This window comes from Anas platyrhynchos, chromosome 1, assembly GCF_047663525.1.
Source record: "Anas platyrhynchos isolate ZD024472 breed Pekin duck chromosome 1, IASCAAS_PekinDuck_T2T, whole genome shotgun sequence".
NCBI classification, from domain to species: Eukaryota; Metazoa; Chordata; class Aves; order Anseriformes; family Anatidae; genus Anas; species Anas platyrhynchos.
In genome coordinates, this window is record NC_092587.1 from 53,580,838 (window position 1) to 53,598,707 (window position 17,870).

Consider the following 17,870-nt stretch of genomic DNA (forward strand, 5'->3'; position numbering starts at 1 on the left):
TTTCATTTCTCAATATCCCAAGCGATAAAGATGCTGTTGGAGACGTGACTCCCTCAAAGGGAGAAGGGCTTGCGAAATGGTTAAAGTCTCCTCTCTCACCTCATTTTCGATTTCAGCAATCACAACCATGGGGAGAGACCAGGAGACAGATACCTCTTCAAACAATCTAACACACGGATTAAATGTGCTTTTCATTGCCAGCGGCTGGATTTAGAAGCGACTCTAATGCCATACACAGTGTTGGCTGTGTTGATAAATCAGCAATGCAGTAACGCTGTGGCCTTAAGCTCTTCCCCCACCAACTACTAAAGCAACACTAGCCAATAATCCTGTCTTTGAACTCCAGCCTACCACTTTTCATCACCTGAACTTCAAACCAGTTCTGTTTTTCTGATCCTGTTCCTCCCTCCATCTGTACCTCGAGGATCCTCGCTCCGTGCGGGTCAGTGCTGGGCCCTCATGAAAATGCCCCTGCCAGGGGCTCTTTCTGTCCCTCTCTGCATGCGTGTGACCTCGAGCACCATCCCACGAAACACTGAGATGGGATTTTTTTTGTAATTGTCATAAGGTACGTTTCATTTCTCAAGCACCTTTCATCCCAAAGGACAGCGCTGCTGTTTGCAAACAGCCGGATCCCGCTTTCAACTGCCTGGTGCAACTCCTTTGAGCTTTCGAGTAACCGAGGACAATTTTAGACTGTGCATAATGTTCTGTGGGAAAACCACCTTTGTACGGGATTTAGCATGCAGCCTATGCGACGTTTAAAGGAGGATTTTTCAGTTCTGAGTGTGGGTCGAGCGGTACCTCCATTTTGTGCTGACTCCCCGCATGGAGGTGAATTTTTCTCTGTGGTTCCCCACTGTAGCGAGGCGGATCCAAGGGGCATGGGGCTACTGACAATCTGTGGGACCAACACAGCAGAGGATTCATGAAAGGAGAAGCGAAAAGTGGCTCGGCTTTGAGAGTGCTAGGTAGGTATTTCAGCTTGGCAGAGTGCCATTCCCTGAGCAAGAACATCAGCATCTCTCTGTTGATCAAAAGAGTCAAGGCCTAAATCATGTCAGCAAGCAACACGGTCTGACAGCAACATCCCAAAGAGTTTAACACCGTTCCCCTACACCAAGCAGGATCAAAATTCCGTAACAGCAACACCAGGGAAGGTCACCACCTACGAAGAGCTTACCACTGCGGGACAGCCCAGGCTCAGCCCCACTCAATCTCACGTATTAACATCACAGAAGAGGGCACGGTGGCAATGATGTGCCTGCTTAAAGGAGCCACATGAACAAAAGTTGGATTTTCATGCCTCCAGCACGCACACCTCCAGCGGGCAGCTCCATCCAGCGAGGTTTTGCGCTGATGGATGCAGCACGAGCTGCTGTGCCTTTGTTTGGCTCTGCAAGAACAACCTATCGGACTGATGAGCAACCAGGGACAGAATTCAGCCCCGAACATCTGTACAGAAACTCCAGATGACATTTCAGCAGAAACAATGGCGAAGGGACCCGTTATCTAGAAGAGCCGTGATAGATAAAAGCTTTGTTGTCACCAGCTAAGCCACATACAAGTGGCATGGGAATATTTCGTTCCAAAAACACAAACCTCTTGCTACTGAGTTAACGGCGCGGCTCCGCTGACTGTCAGTGATAAGAGGGTAAAATTTATAAGGGAGAACAAGTTGCAAAAATGCTCAGCACTGCCACATTCAAGTCTTGGCTGTCCTGCCATCCAAAGGAATTCAGAGCTCTGGGCTGAGCCCCTGCACAACGCCCAGACAAAATAAAGCTCCTAGGAACGACATCCACAGAATGAACAAACTTCCAGGGCTCTATAACCAACAGCAGTTGGCAAGAAATGCCCCAGACAAGGATGGCATTTAATCTCCCTGGAGAAAACCTGGGCCTTCTGTGCTGCTTCCAGTCATGACAGAGCAGAGCTGGGCAGCTCATCCTTCGGTTTCCAGCTGGTCCGATTTGGCTGAGGGTCAGGGATTTGTCCTGCAGAAACACTGCCCTGCTGGGGAAGCTGCTGAACAAGACGGCGCTGGGATCCCATGCTCTTCCCCTGCCTTGCATTTCTTTACTTCTCCCTCCAAAAGCCCACCATCCTCCCTGGTACCTTTCCCACACAGCTCAGCCCCCCCAGGTCCCTGAGCCATGCTCGCCCCATACCTTGTGGCAGCTCTCCTCTCCTCTGGCACTTTGCTAGAAAGCAGGAGGCACGTTACCATCTAGGGGACGGAAGAGAAGGAGAGCTCAGCCCATACCAGGCTCCTCCCTGCAGCAATAAATGTGCCACATCGGTAGCGGGTCCACGTGTGTGGACGATGACAGTCAGAAGCGGGCACAGGGGACAGACGTGGGGGCACAGAACCGTGGCATGGACCATTATCAGCCTCTAAGATTGGAAATATTTGGTACGATGAATGTTTATAATGGTGCTGGCAGCTGAAAAGGACCTGCCCTTTGCTGATGCCTCAGCCCAGCCTGGTTTAACAGACAAATAACGGAGGGTACGGTCCCTTAAAAAGTGTAAGTTGTACCCAAATAAGGAAAACAGAAAAGAGCACAGATCTGGCAAGTTAAATGAGAAGCCATATAAAGTCCGTTGAAAAGCGTATCTGGAGGAACAAGTAGCAGCAGACATGAAAACATGTAATAAAATTATTTTCAAAGACAACAGAAGCAGGAAGCCTGCCAGAGTGTCTGTAGGGCTGACAGATGATTGAGATGTAAAAAGAGTGCTCAAAGAAGATAAGGACGAGGCATAAAAGCTAAATGAATTCTCTGCATCCATGCATCTTCCAAAGGAATGTGAGTTGGTCCCTGCACTGGGGTTTTCTCTGCAGAGAAGAGCCAGGGGAACTGTCTCCAGCTACAGAAATGGAAGAAGAGGTTTTAGGACAAAACAGTAAATGAACAGGAGTAAATCCAAGGATTTGATATTTTAGAAATCTTGACAGAAACGTAAACTTAGCATGAAATAGTAACGGTTGAGCAATTAAGCTGTGGCATAAAATGTGTACCTAACCCGGCCTCAATACTAGGCCAAAAAGCAGCAAACACCACAGTTTTAACAAGTGCTTTGAGGGGATGCAAAGGGCAGGTCCAACTTCTGTATGTCTGAATTGATAGAAACAATTATGAAGAAAAGAATTACTGGGCACAAGAGAGCAGCGACATCGCAATTGCCCTTCACGCAGCTTTTGCAGAAGGAAGTCATACTGCCCAAATCTGATGCAGTTCTTTGAAGGAGCTGATGAACATGTGGATACGGGTGATCAGTTGATATGAGGTACTTGCATTTCTAAATCCTTTCAGATGAAGATTTTCACCAAAGACTCTTAAAAAAACCTCCTAAGCTCTCCAAGAGGAAGAGGAAAGTTCCTTTAGAGGATTAACAGCTTATTAAAAGTTATGAAATGAATGAATAGTTCAACATATTCATAAATAATCTGGAAAAAATGAAGTGACAAAGCTTACTGATGAGAAAAAAAAAAAAATCAGGGTAATACAAATTAAACCTGATCATGAAGACTTGCAGACGGGTTTCAAAATACTGCTAAAATGGAAGACAAATCTCACTGCTAATGACTGCAAAATAATGGACGTGGGAATAAACAACCTTAACTGTATGAACACAGCGATGAATTTAAAATTAGCAACCATCACTCAGGAAAGATACCTTTGAGCCCCTGCAGATAACTCTATCAAAGCATCAGCTCAGTGGAAGTCAAAAAAGTGTGTTAGGAAATGTCAGGAAAACAACAAAGAACAAAACCTGAAGCAACATAGTGTCACCATGCAAATCCATGGGGCACCTGTCTGAATATTTGTAACGCGAATACGGCAGCTAGTTCTCACCCCTCCATCTCAACAACAGAGGCAATAGTATTTAGAAATTGTACAGAGAAAGTCGCTAAGGATGACCAAAGGAATGGAAAGTTTCTGTACAAGAGAGGTCCACATAAAACAGACTAGGATCCTTCATTCTAGGAAAAAAAAAAAAGTCAGATGGGTAAAGGCAAAAGCAATGTAGAAAATAATGAGAATCGTGGAAAAGGCAAAGAGGAAATTTTTATGCATTGCTTCTTATACGTACTAGGAGCTCATTGTAAAGAGTGCTGGGATACAGCAGGCTCTATTGAAAGAAACTTTGCTGTGTGCTTGCCTTTTCCTCCCCTCATTCCCCAAACTGGCTGGGCACAGCCTCATGGGCGGCGTGGAGCTGTACCCTGACGCGATTCACCATTTCCTATGAGCCCCAGGGCTTCACAAAACCCACCGCTTTGTGCTGGTCTAAGCCAACCAGTCCAGCAGCAAACGGTGGCCATTCCCACACGCACCACCCTTTCGGGAGGGAATCATGTCCCTGGAATAGCTGCTGGTGAAAACAGAGGTAGGCTGTACGTTATGGAGCACCCAAACCAGGAAGGGGTAGAAGGAATGAGATTTCGCTCTGCAGAGGATAATCCCCTATATATTTTGCTGGGAAAAAAAAATAAATATATATATATATATGTATATATATATAGATGAGGATAGTAGGGGGCCATAAGAAGTGTATAGCAGTCAGCTCTTGTTGTGGAAAGTTTTACATGTGGCCATCACTGCACAGATCAGGAATACAACCTTCTGTACAGCCAGGTGCGACACCAATCCTCACAGTCCTCTTGTTTTCCAGCTATGTTCATTTTCATGCTCTGTGAATGGCCTGACAGATTACATTACATTACACATTGTAATGACCTATTTTCTCTGTTTTTACCATGATGTGATCTAACGAGCCCCCCAGCAAGAGAGTTGCTGTGAGCTGTCACTCATGCCTGCTGCCTGGCACTGTCAGAAAGCACTGCCTGCCTTCCTGATAGATATCCAGAACCATTCCATGATAATATTGAATATATTTAATGTCAAACCCTAAAATACATGGCTTTCTCTGCCGCAAATAAAAGATTCAACAGTGGCAGGCTCCTAACAATGAGAAAGTATAGGGAATAGGGCAGGATAAGAACAAATGCTCTTTTTTTTTTTTTTTTTTTTTTTTTTTTTTTTTTTTTACATCGATATACTCTTCCCCTGACACAGTTATGGTAGCATGTTAACCTTTTCACCAACCATCACAAAAAAATCGTCAAAAAATTTCAAAGAAACACCCAGATAACCCTGCCAGAATTAATGGTAACCCTACGGAAAGGGCTGAAGACTTCACGTTTTGGCCAATCTCTGTTAGACAACCACGTGAACCCCAAGCCACACAGACAGATTGCTCCACAACGACCTGCTGCAGACTTCTTACATCATCCTCAGGAGCACTTGCTACTGGCACAATCAGAGAGGGGATGGATGAACATGGCTATGGTATGGTCTGGGAAGACCTGGATTTAAAAAATTTGATTCAGATAAACTTACACCTGGTTTTATGCTTAAGTTAACAATCTGATCATAAGTGTGTCTGCAAAGAGGTCTGAAAACTGCCTAAGAATAAACTCTCACCAAAAACAAACAAACAAACAAAAAAAAAAACCAACAAACTTATTCACTTCTTCTTGAACTGGAGATTTCAAAAGAAAAAACTTCTCCAAAGGCATTTTAACCTTCAATTTCTATCTGGGAGGCAGGGGAGCTGCCAGAAATAAAAGCAAACAGAACATAAAAGAAAAAAAAAGAAAAAAAGAAAAAAAAAAAGGAAAAAATGTTATTTCCAATAAAACATAGGAATCAAACATTTTGCCTACTCCAAATTGTTCAGGTTGCTAATATATGAAAGATTAAGAGGCTATGGTTTGTTTGTCCTCAGTGTAAACTACTTCTCCATGTTCTTAATTAGTTTGCCTCCAAAAGTAACATTGCCAGCAAGGAAAACAGAAGTTGGAAACAAGGGAGATTTCAATTGCTATATTTTGTTGTAAGTAATAACTCAGCATCTGTGGATTCAGGAGCATCAGGGCTGTAAATCCACATAAAGCTGAATGTTATGAATGGAAGCTGTCTGCTCCTGCCTGATCTCCCATCTATTCCTGTCCCACACTCAGATGTGCTCCACACACAGCAATTCATCCTCTCTCACCGCTTTGCTTTCTGCAGGCAGCTGCTCGGGCTGTCCGTAGTGACAGGTCATTAGCGGGCAGTTATTTTTTTCAGGACTGAGTGCACAGGAGTGGCAGCACTGTAAAAGCTTCTCTGCAGAGCTCCGTGAACTGATCTGGACAGAGCCGCGTCCCAGCTTGCTGTGCCTCCTGCTAATAAAGATCGTCTTGAAATCTCTGCGCCGTGTTGGTCACCTTCAGTAGTCCTGCTTGTTCGCATCGTAGGGTTTTCAAACAGCTCAGTCAACTCTGCATCGCTTGTTGACACACTCACCTATTGCTGTTCTAGCGCTGGACTTGTCACCCTCATAAACCACATTCAGTTAAGCTGCAGTGACTAAAGCCTACTGTGCTTGCACATTTCATACACCTATTTCAAGCAAGGGTGTGAAGCCATTTTTCTTACAGGAATAAGCTCTGACTGTAAGAATACTGTCCTAATTCTACAGTTGTGTGTTCATTGGGAGAGTGTACGACTTTCACTGCCTGGTATCATTAATGTAGCACCACTTACTGCAAGGAGATGCGGCTCTAATCCTGAACAGCAGTTGCTATTTTGCTATATGATTCAAGCAACCCTTCCCATCACACTGCTAATTCATCTCCAAAGATACCCCCTACCATTCTGGCTGATGAGCATCTCTGTGCTTCTGAGAGATTTTTCTTTGGGCGCATATTGCTATGATCTTCTGGCTTCATATTCTAAAGACGTACTGTCAAAGTTGATGAGATTAAATATTTTCTTCAAATCCCTCCAAACCTGCCAACTCCCTCTTACACATTCCCCACCCCATAACTCCCGATTACTGCATTACTAGAGTCTCACTAGCACTTTTTGTATATAATCAGTTAAGTTCTCCACCTTCTGTCTTTGTAGAGTGATTACACTGAGCCATGCTCGTGACATCCCAGATCATCATCTTGACAGCAATTACACCATCACAGGAACTGAACCGCCACAGAAGTGAATGGATTAGCAGAGGAGGAGGCAGCAGATTACGATGGAGAAAGGGAAGTTTTGACCTCTTTTCTTTGCTGCCAAACAATTCCCCTGGGTTTCCACAGATTTCCTTTAACTGCTTCATGGTTGCCCAAGAATCCAGACAGAAGAAACTGGTTTACAGCTTCTGTGTTGACAGCTGCTTTGAGGACACAGAGCCAAAGCATGCCTGCTGGGCTGGGCAGTGTTCTGCCTCAGATGTTTTCAATGTGGGGGTCATGAACCACTTTTTAAGGTTCTGCAGATCCACCATGCTGTCAAGGAGGCCTTTATTCACCAAGCAGCAGCTTGTGCCATCATTGGGAAATCTGGATGAATCTGCAAGACTAAAGAAGTTTGGAGACCACAGGAAACGATGAACAGAATACAACGCTCATCGTAACAGCACTTCTTCCAAGCCTGCTCTACACTTATCTGGCGTAGGAGCTAAAGAGGGACAGTGGCTCAGGGCAAGAACCCATGGATCCTGCAGCCTGACTGTGCTCTGGAGCCTTTCCCCAGCAGGCCCAGTCTCTGATCCCTGTCAGCACCAAGAAAGACCTATGAAACCTTTCTCCTTACTGCTCTCTTGGGAGCCAACACCACCTCTTTTAGCTTTATCAGTTGGTCACCATCATCTATGAACTATACCAAGCTACAGCAGCCTCAAATTTGGCACGTCTTGATTTTATAACGAATAGGGCTAACTCTTTTTTCAGTGTTCAAATAAATAAAACAAAAACAAAAACAAACAAACAAACAAAAAAAAAACAACAGCCAAGTGAAGACAGAGAAGCTGTGCTACCTCTAGAAAAAAAGAGCCTTGTCCCAGTCTACAATTTATTTATCACCGACCCTTCTGAACGCTAATAATTAGCAAAGTCCTCCAGGCTGTTGAAGCGGTTCCCTGTGCTTCCCTGAAAGATAACCATGACAAAACTAGGGGAGCCATTCGTCTAGGTCTTTATGACTATAGTTAATTTTGTCATCATGTTACGAGAATTTGAGTTACCGGTAAGCTAAGCCGGGGCTGCGTGGCTATCAAGCCAAAATCAACATAGGCTGCATGAGCTGATTTGCTTCTTCACTGCATGCAAGCAGTACAGGGAAGAAAGAAACAAAAGAAAGAGAAATAACTCTTCTTCGGTGATTTGAATCCAGTGCTGGAGTGTTCAACAAAACATTCATTTTCAGGATTTAAATTCTCCCTTTGATGAGCACCTAGTGACTCAGTAGGATTTGCTAAGCTTCCATTTGAAGTTAGAGAACAGTATTCGCCCTCTATTTCATCCCCCTCCCTGCGCTACACCCCTTTAATCATGATAAATATACCTAAACATGCTTGATTAAGCCAGACAGAAAATGTGCCCCTAATCTGAACTGATCAGGGCTCTGGAGCTGCCGAAGTGAACCTGCTGTCTCTCTATCAGGCAGAGCGATAAGGGGTCGGTAATGCAGCTCCATTAACTGCTTCCCACAGAATGAATTTTCCCTGACTGCTCCTAAAGAGCCGACACTTGAGGAATGCCGCCTGATGGGAAGTTGCTTCGAACGGTCTCTTTCGGCACAATTGTCGAGCAGCTCCTTCTCGAGCCCTCCAGATGAATACCTAAAGTATGAAAAAACGTAGCCACTTCCTTCAATGTTCTTTATTTTTTAAAAAAATCCCCTCATACTTTATCTAACTAACTGCCTCTCAATTTTTCTCGTCTTTTCTTGGTAAGCTTCAGTGCTGGTTGATATGTATTTTACTGCAAGTGTGTGGTTATCAGAATAAGAATCACACTCCCGTTGTGCATGTGCATATGTATGTGAGGGATCTGCCTTGGTGTACAGGTGGAGCTCGCACTTTGTGGTCTCACAGGACGTTAGGCTGCAACAGGCTACTAAATCAATAGCTTCACCCCGAGCATTTAGTGTATTTGCACTGATATTGGAGGTGCATTAGAGGATAAATGGATGTAGATCAGAACAAGCACAAGGATGCATACCTCTGAATTTGATCTGCAATCCATATATGTGTACGTACATCTGTTTTTTTGCAGGTGTAGCCCGCTATGATCTTTATCTTCTGCGAGGATCTAAGCTTATTAAAAGACTGCAACAGAGAGGGATCCAGGGGGCATCAAACCATGCTTGGGCTCTGTGAAATTCTGGGACTGCTCATCCTAAAACTGGTGTGTGGTGTAATTACAAGTACTGTCAAAGCTTCTCTGAATCACACCAGCTGTGAACAGCTGCAGGGAACCATCCTGCTGGCAGCAACAAGTCAGCTGGAGACTTGTTGCTTCTCATACCTCCTGCTGTCCTACTTCAGTTGGTGTCAGAGGTCTGCAAAGCGCTATGTGCCAACTATCAGACTTCTCAAAGTGATCATACAAGAGACTAGGATGAGGAATGATGCTGTATTTCAGGCACGTTTCCTCTCAGGAAGGACTTTCCAAAAGTTGCTTCCAGTGCGAAAGAGTCAGAACAAAATCAAGAATCCGTCAAAATGAGACTAGATTAAAAACAACCAGCCTCCACAGACAGTAAAACCCACCTACAATTAGATCCAGACATTCAAAGGTACTTTCCTTCTATTATGATATCAAATATTAGTAAAGAATACTCAAGATTCATTAGCTCCAGCTTTGGCATTCAGAGAGAGATTTCCAAAACACACGGAGCATCCCATGCACTCTTCTGTAAATCTGAGCTCTTGCACTGCAGCTAAGGGCTGAGCTCTGCTGCTGTTCATGCTCATATGGTCTGCGTGTGAGTACACACTAGATGTGCACGTGAATGCTGAATTCCCTTTATCCAGGCAGGACCATACATTTCATAATGTGAAATGGAAATACAGAAAAAGAGTGTAAATGCTAAGATAGGAATAAGTTTGCTCCATTCCTTTGGTTCATTTCCAAAACTGTACAAAAACTCCTCCCTTCACATATAAACAATAAAGGATGCAACAGAAGGCTATCGTTTCTTTATATCTGAGCACAGCACAACCTAGAGATTTCGTTACATTAAGGCATTAATCCAGTTTGGTAAAAATAACTTTTACTCTTTTATTGGACCCTACTATAGAGCAATACATTTGAGTGGGATATGCGAAAAATATGGTATGAAAATCTGCTAGCAACTACAGCTGGGTACATAGTATTACATTTCAAATCAGCTACTGCATGTTTCTTTGATCGTGCCAGCTGATGGAGTTTTATGTAAAATGGGAAGAAGAGTGAGATCAGTGAGGAAGCTGCTATTTCCTTCTGTATGTTTTGTTTATTTTTGGTTTTGGTAAGATTCACCCTGGCAACACAGACAACAGTGCAAAACTTGCAACTCTACTACTAAGATTGCATTGTGTGCCAATAGTATTTTGCACAAAAGTAGGATTACAGTTAAGTCAGTAAGAAAAAGTAGCATTTCTTTGTCCTTTTAACCCTAGAGCTATTTTTGTACAAAATTGCACCTGTCTGTACAAGTTGTGTTTTTCTTCTGAAAAGTTTTTTTCACCATTTTCTTTATATATTTTTCCTCTCCTCTTGTGCTTTTACAAAAGGAAGAAATATAAACGTTGGCTTCAATGTACATTTAGCTATGATAATCTAAACACAAACATAGGAAATCTGATAATTAGGTTCCAAGAGTCCTCTTATCTTGGCCGTGTTGTACATAATTTCAGCTCACAGCCACATCTGTTCTGAGAAGAACATCTGATAGACTTTTATATAAAGTTTCGTGTTTAAGTAACGACAGAGAAATTGAAACCCTGCTAGAGGTATCTGCCACACAGTACAGTTAGCACTCCTATGGTACCTTCGTTGCATAATGTCACTACTTGCATATTTACATTCTGAGCCTCAGTGCTGCATTAGCTGTTATTTTTTTTTTTTCTGCTTAATGGATCTTCATGGCCCAACTTCCATTTAAACACGGCACCCCTTTTACAAGGCTTAAGTGCTACAAAACAGCCTTTCCATAAATTAAAGTCAGCCCGCACGAATTTGCACTTGGGAATGCTTCTGAAAGGGTTTTAAAAGCAATCAATTACAATAATTCATATGTTTAAAGATGCAACTCTAACAGTCAATCCAATTTTTCTTCCGATTGTAAGGTAAATGTGAGTGCCAGCTTGTTACTATTCCCGGGGTTTGTCTCTGCACAGAAATCGTAGCATTTTAAGTAGAAGCGTGGAACATATTTCATGCTTGTCTATGCATTTTTTAGTTCACTTGGATTACGATACCTTTGAAATTAAAGTACAGCAGCAGTTCTTGAATGATTTAATGTGTAGACACTTTAACTCTCAAGTAGGAACAACTTGTCCTTGTTTACCTTAATCCATAAATAAGTTTTATCAAATTGGAATAGGGTTTCAGCATCTGGAGTAGAAATATCCAGACCGCATCCTGATGTAGGAATATTGGTTGCTGAACCGATGTGCAGACTAAGATGTCATTAAGCACACAAAGTTCCTGTAGGCAGAGATGAGACCCGACATCCCACGCTTCCCACGCCTGCAGCACGGGAACTTTCCCAGCAGTGAGGCTGATGGGAACCTCACCGGGTAACCCCTGCACACCCTGCATGGCTAATCACGGCCCCGCTCCTCCAGCGAGCGAGCGAGCGATCGATTGCAGCTCTGCAGCAGGGAACCACGCAGCCGCCAGACTGCTCAATAGATTGCATGTGGCAAAAAGGGAACACTGCGCAAAGGGTGTGAATGAGTCATTCGACATTTGAGGTTGACTGAAGTCATTCTGCTACATTTACTTCTAATCTCAATGTGCTATCCACATTTGCATGTTAGGCAGGGATGGGAAAAAAAGAGATTTACATTTTTTTTTCTATAATACACACATGGAAAACAGCAGGCTGCATGCGTGTGAGAAAGTGGGATTACACGCATGCCTGCAAACTGCCTCTTCTGCCCTTGTACGGGAGCAGGCATTCTGCATGCAAGCCTGAACACATCTGAGCAAAAGTATGTTTGAACATTTGTATCTCTAGGGATCTGATTATAAATGAAAGATGCTCATTTGCAGTATGCCTGAACGGAGGAACAGAGGTCCCGCGAGCACACTTCAGGTGATGTGTGTCGTGTTTTCCTTGGCAAACACAGATCTGAGCAACTGTGAATGAGTTGGTCTGTGCACACTTGGAGGGAAGGTGCATGTGGGTGACAGGGAGCACCCGGGAGCAGGTATCAGCTGAATCCAGAATTTAGGCACTAGTCAAATATCAGCAGCAATGAACCGCTTATTTAGACCTCAATGGAAATAATAATATATGGCAACTTCTTAAAGCATGAGCTGGCCTAACGTTATGCTCCTTCTCTGTTGGTTGTAATTCCGGCTGGAAGCACAAGTTTGCAGAGTCTGACTGCTTATACTTCCCACTGAAGTCTGAGCCATGCATATTTAGCAACTGTAAGTATTATATTATTTTAAAGCACATGCTCATCTATGAGGCTTAGGAGCCTCGGTTCAAGCCCTTGGGCTTGAAATTCTGGACAAAGACACCAATTTAGCCCTTACTTAAAGGAAAGAAAAAAAAAATCTATCACTATGAAGATCCTGGTGAAACACTGCAGAGAAAATATTTTCAGAAAGTGAAGGAGGCAAACCTAAAAGATGCTTCATGAGACTACTCAAGGTTATGTCACAAAGGAGGATGAAGATGGAGAATCTGGCTGTGATATGGAAGCAGGGGGCCACGCTTGAACTAATTCTGGAAGAGATGTAACGTCGAGCAGAACACTGGTATCTTGTCTCAAACTAAAAGCAGTCAGGTTTGGTTTTGCACAGAGCTAAAAATGTATTTGCATCCAAAGCAGGACTTGCAGTGTGTCACATAGGTAAAGAGTATTGCCACGATCTCTGTTATTATAATTAAATTTTTTCTTCATGACATTCAACTTATTGTATTCTTTAAATTAAGATTTCCTTACTGCTTAATGCACTGCAGATCCTCCCTACCTCAGCACCTGCACCTCTATTCTGCAAGTTATTGATACCGCACTCAATTAACCTTGTGAATATGGGCTGGACATCGCCTCTCTCAGATTCAGTCATTCTTGCTCAAAGCCACTGTTTGCATACAAACCACTGAATGGCAATACTTAAATCTCCAAGTAAAATTGCTTTAATAGAAACGAAAGTGTATATTCATGACATTTGTATTCATATTAAGTCTCATATGTTTTCTGTATTTGAAAGCCTAAACATTGGGCATAGCCTACGCAGATTCTGCCCTATTAAATAAAGGAGCACATGCAATTCTCATTAAAAAAAAAAAAAAAGAAGTTTACAAAAATATACTTTTCCATTTATTTGGGTTAGAACTGCAGGCATATTATTGCAGTTTCAACCTATCCACTATGCTTGTATCGGTTTTGTACATCAGATAAAATGGAATGAGCTGGAAACCCAATTTTGATTAGTGTGTCGAGTCCAAGGCACACCTATTGAGGTACAAAAAGGTGCAATAGCCATTGGAAGTGGTGGTGAAATGGGGAGAGAATCTACACGCGGGTAATCAGGACAGTGGCACAGCATAATCTACAAACCAGTTCACAGATCCTCTGAATATCAGCTCTGGCCCCACCGGCTCCTGCAATTGTGAGAGTGCAATTGTTTTACCTCAACTCTTAAGGCTGAGAAATAGGTGTGCGCACATCTAAAGAAGCCAGCTGTTGCATTCAACATTTCAGTCTGGTTTATGAGGAGAAGACAACATGCTATTTCTTCCATAACGCAATAAAACATCACAGTCAGTTGTTCCTAAAAGTATTCTCCCAAATACACGGTGCTGATGGGAGCATTGTCATCTAAGAATCACCTCATGAAAGAGTTGAAAAGAAATTATCATAATAATATTGCCAGTGTATTGAATTGATTGTATTTTTTCATTGTTATATCTCTTTTTCCTTATTCTTTGGACTGTCTTCCTTGTACTTAATGCAAACTACTTGGAGCAGCAGGCGGTCACAGATGCTATTCTTCTATATGGTGCAACTTAACAAAAACCAATGGGTTGGGACTATTTATGGAATCCTACAATAATTAGATTAAAAGGGACTTGTGGAGTTCACCCAGTTCAAGGCCCTGCTCATGGCAGGGATAACTTTGAAATTATATGAGATGAGGATGCAACCCAATTTTTATACAGCAACTACTCTAATGCAACACGAGTCTCAGTCAGGCAATAAGAAATTATGTACCTGTGTAGATCAAAGGCATACTGAAAATCATTTAGGTACAAAATGTTCATTAAATGATTAAAGTTTTCCTTTCAGTATGTACCTTAAAATATTAAAAAATATATATTTTAAAAATCATATTGACTTCAGTGCTAGACTCCAATTATACAGTTGCGTATTATCAAAACACACTAAAATGATCATTACAGTTATTACTTCCTGAATTTTGTATGCCTTACACTTTGACTACATAACTTTAGAAAAGCATTGTTTGTAGATAGAATTCTGAAAAAACAAACAAACAAACAAAAAAAAAGGAAATAAGGAAATTCCAGAATGAAAAAAAAAAAAAATCTTGGTTAGACACAGCAGATAAAAAGACCAAGCTAGACACTGAAGGCAATCTATGTCATGTATCTTACACAGCTTTCAAGAGGTGCTCCTCTTCTACATACCTTAGAAAACCTGCAGAAGACAGTTTTGAGAGCTGTGAAGTGTAGGAACTGTGCAGCTCTCACCCTTCAAGATGCAACATGAATGTGGTAAGGGCTTTGCAGTGGGAAACCAGCCTATGGTAAGAATTACTCATCACAAGACTCAGGCAAGGTCCATGCACTTCTCCAAGACTTATACCCTCAAAATAGGGATTAGTGTGATTACTTCACTGATGAACTAGATGAATTTTATTCAAACTGAATAAACTAAGAACATTTTCAATACTAAACTTCTGCTTCCATATAAAACACACAAAAAAATACCCAAACCTCTCTGCTGACTGCACTTCCATTTTCTGTTCCGCTTTCTACCAGTTTCTTCTACTCATATCTATTTTACTTGCTATCAGATTTAAGAAACTGTAATGTTCAGTTTCATTACTATTGCATATCTTGTAATACTTGATTACAGCGTGATGTCTCTTTAGTCTTGAAGATGAGCTTTGTGTTTTAGCTTGCAGCTTTTCAAAAATTAAGCTATACTTAATAAAGTGATTACCTTTGGAACAGAAGCTAATCCCCAAAAATCCTGAAAAAGCATTCACTAAGTTTTGGCATACTGTTTCTTGGTTGCTCAGTCTGAAAATGGTTGGACTTTGCAGCTGGTCAAGGAAAGAGGTAGGCACTCAACCCTTCCCAAGCTGAAGCCAATTAGGTGTTTGAGATTGTATAGCAGAAGTTGATGCATTTTTCACCATCCCCTTAGAAAATGTCATGCCAGGCTTGTTTAGACTGAACAGAAGAACATTTCAAAAAGAACATCCTGCTTGAAGGCTAAAAACATTTCATACAAAAAAAAGTAAAACTAACCATGCCAAACAGAAACAGTTCCAAACAGCAGTAAATCATTAAGAAAATAACTGCTGTTCACCCCAAGAGATTTCCACCATGTTTCACAAACCAGGAATTAAATTCAGCCTCACTTTGTATTTCTTTCATCCTGATTGTCTTCATCAGAAGGGGATGCAGCAATGCTGGGCAGGGTGCAGGGGCCACACACTGCTGTAGCTTCTCCCTGGTGTGTTTTAAAGGATTACAGCTGCTCCTTTGGCTTCTCTTGCTAGAACTACCCAGCAGTTTAATTAAGAAACCCTATTATGAGCTCTTTTCTTGCTGAAGCCTCATTGAGAATTGTGCTTCTCTGGACACTGCTGGTATGCAGTAGCAGAGCCAGTAAGCCTGGATATTAGAACATGACAACAGTGTCCTTCGACCTCACATTTACCCCGGAGGGTACCTCCAGTTTGGCTGCCACTTTCTCCGCCTCTGTATCTATCCCTTCACCTAACAATGAAATCCATCCTCCCGTGCTTTTCAGCAGTGCACAGCAGGTTAGGAGCAGAAGCAACAACTGCCCAATTAAAATCAAAATGTCAGATGTGCAGAAGGCAAACTGAAATCTGCCTGGGCTATCAGGGCAAACACCTTCAGACTTACGCAATTAGCCGAAGGACAATTGATGACCACAGGTAATCAAGCTGTGGTCGAGGGCCTCACTTGCAAGAAGTGCGTTAGGACAAATCATTCAGCACTGAGGCAGAGGGAAGGGCTCGATTCCCTCTGAGTCACTACCACCATCTCCTGAAGTGCAGAGAGTTTCCTTTGAAATCCCCCCTAAATTACCAGATGAAACCAGAAGGTGCTTAAAAGACTCAAAGCAGTGGTTACAAGCATGCTACCATTCTCAGTGCCTCTGGAGGCTGTAGCATACAAAGAAAGGCAAAAGCTGTAAAAGCTCTTTAGCTGGCTATGGAGAGGAAAGGAATCCTTCAGTTGAGTGGCACCCCTGTTGATTTACTACAGTGACTCAGTAATAATATAGGCAAAAGCAGGTGTGGGGAGCTTTGAGGTACTACCAAAGAGATGGAAAGCAAGCCAGAAAAAGGAACTCTTATTCAGGAATTTCAGAGGCCACCAAAGAACTGTCCCCAAGCCACTGCCCTGGCAGGACAACACTGAGGGAGCTCCTCACTCGAACAAGCCCTTCATTTTTCCTCCCCTCTACTTTCCACACTTCATTTACCTTTCTCTTTAGACTGAGAGCTTGCTGAAGCCTGGGTCATCTTCTGCTATGACTTTTATGACTTTACCTTCATTGCAAGAACTGTTTTTTTATTTATTTTTCATTAAGACAGCTATTGTATAAATAAATTATTGGAATTATTCCCTTGATGTAGCTGTTGGAGGTACCTTCCAGGCAGTTGTATTGTATTGACCAAAGCCACCCACCCTGCCACCAAATCACCTGTGCTTTCTGTTCCCTGATACTCCACATTGAGGAATAGACCTTGAGTAAACCACTTGAATATTAAGGAATTGCCTGTTTTTCACAATGGAGAAATAACCCCTGTCAGTGCAAAGGATATGGTGTCAACAGTGTCTGAAAGTCAGCTGAAGCCATGCTGTGAAGGAACTAATTAATAATAGAGCTCAGGGTGCTTAAGGAGCTGACCCTCAGAAGCTCTGGAGATTTAGGAAAGTATTTCTAAACCCGTTCTGAAGCTACAGTTATTAATGAACAATTAATGTCTACAGCCATCATCCTGTGTTTGCTTCAACCCTGCTTCCCACAGTGACCTCAACAACCAAGGTACCAAACCAGAACAGTATTGAAAAATCAAAATAAAAACAAAATAAAACTATGGAGGTACTTGCCATGTCTGTGTACTTACAGCTGAGTTGAGTCTTATATTTAAAATTAAAAGCCAGTGTTTTATTTAAGGTATGAGAAGCATCACATTCATTGAGAATTACAGCACTAACTGTAAGACCACATAATGAATTTTCTGAGAATTTAGAGTTAAATCTACTAACTAATTTAAGGACTAAAATTAATTTAAAATGTAGATTCTTTAAGAATCTTGACGCTTTGGGTTTGATCTTTTATTTGTTTCTGTAACCTTGATAATGGATTAATCCAGATCATCATTCTACTCAAAGATCATAAAAATCTTGCATTGAAAACATTTTAAGGTTTTCCCAAAATTGGTAGCCTTTTAATCTTTATCTTATTTCTTTATCAAAAAATCCCCTTCAAAAAAACCCTGGTGTTTAATTTTTTCCTTCAGGGGATGCTACAGAGGGACTTTTCAAGATACCCGAGCTGCCCACAGCTAGCAT

At 42.1% G+C, this 17,870-nt stretch overlaps 1 protein-coding gene across 4 annotated transcripts in view; it reads right to left on the minus strand.

Annotated features, from left to right (window-relative positions):
- GRAP2 (GRB2 related adaptor protein 2) overlaps nucleotides 1-17,870 on the minus strand; it is a 102,747-nt gene that overhangs the window by 15,265 nt on the left and 69,612 nt on the right. The window contains exon 1 of one of the 4 annotated variants that reach the window (XM_027450967.3): nucleotides 2,172-2,216. The exons of the other annotated variants lie outside the window; for them this stretch is intronic. The gene's annotated coding sequence lies outside the window, so the exon portion shown is untranslated. Of the gene's footprint in view, nucleotides 1-2,171; nucleotides 2,217-17,870 lie in introns of those variants that run through there. 4 annotated transcript variants of the gene reach the window in all.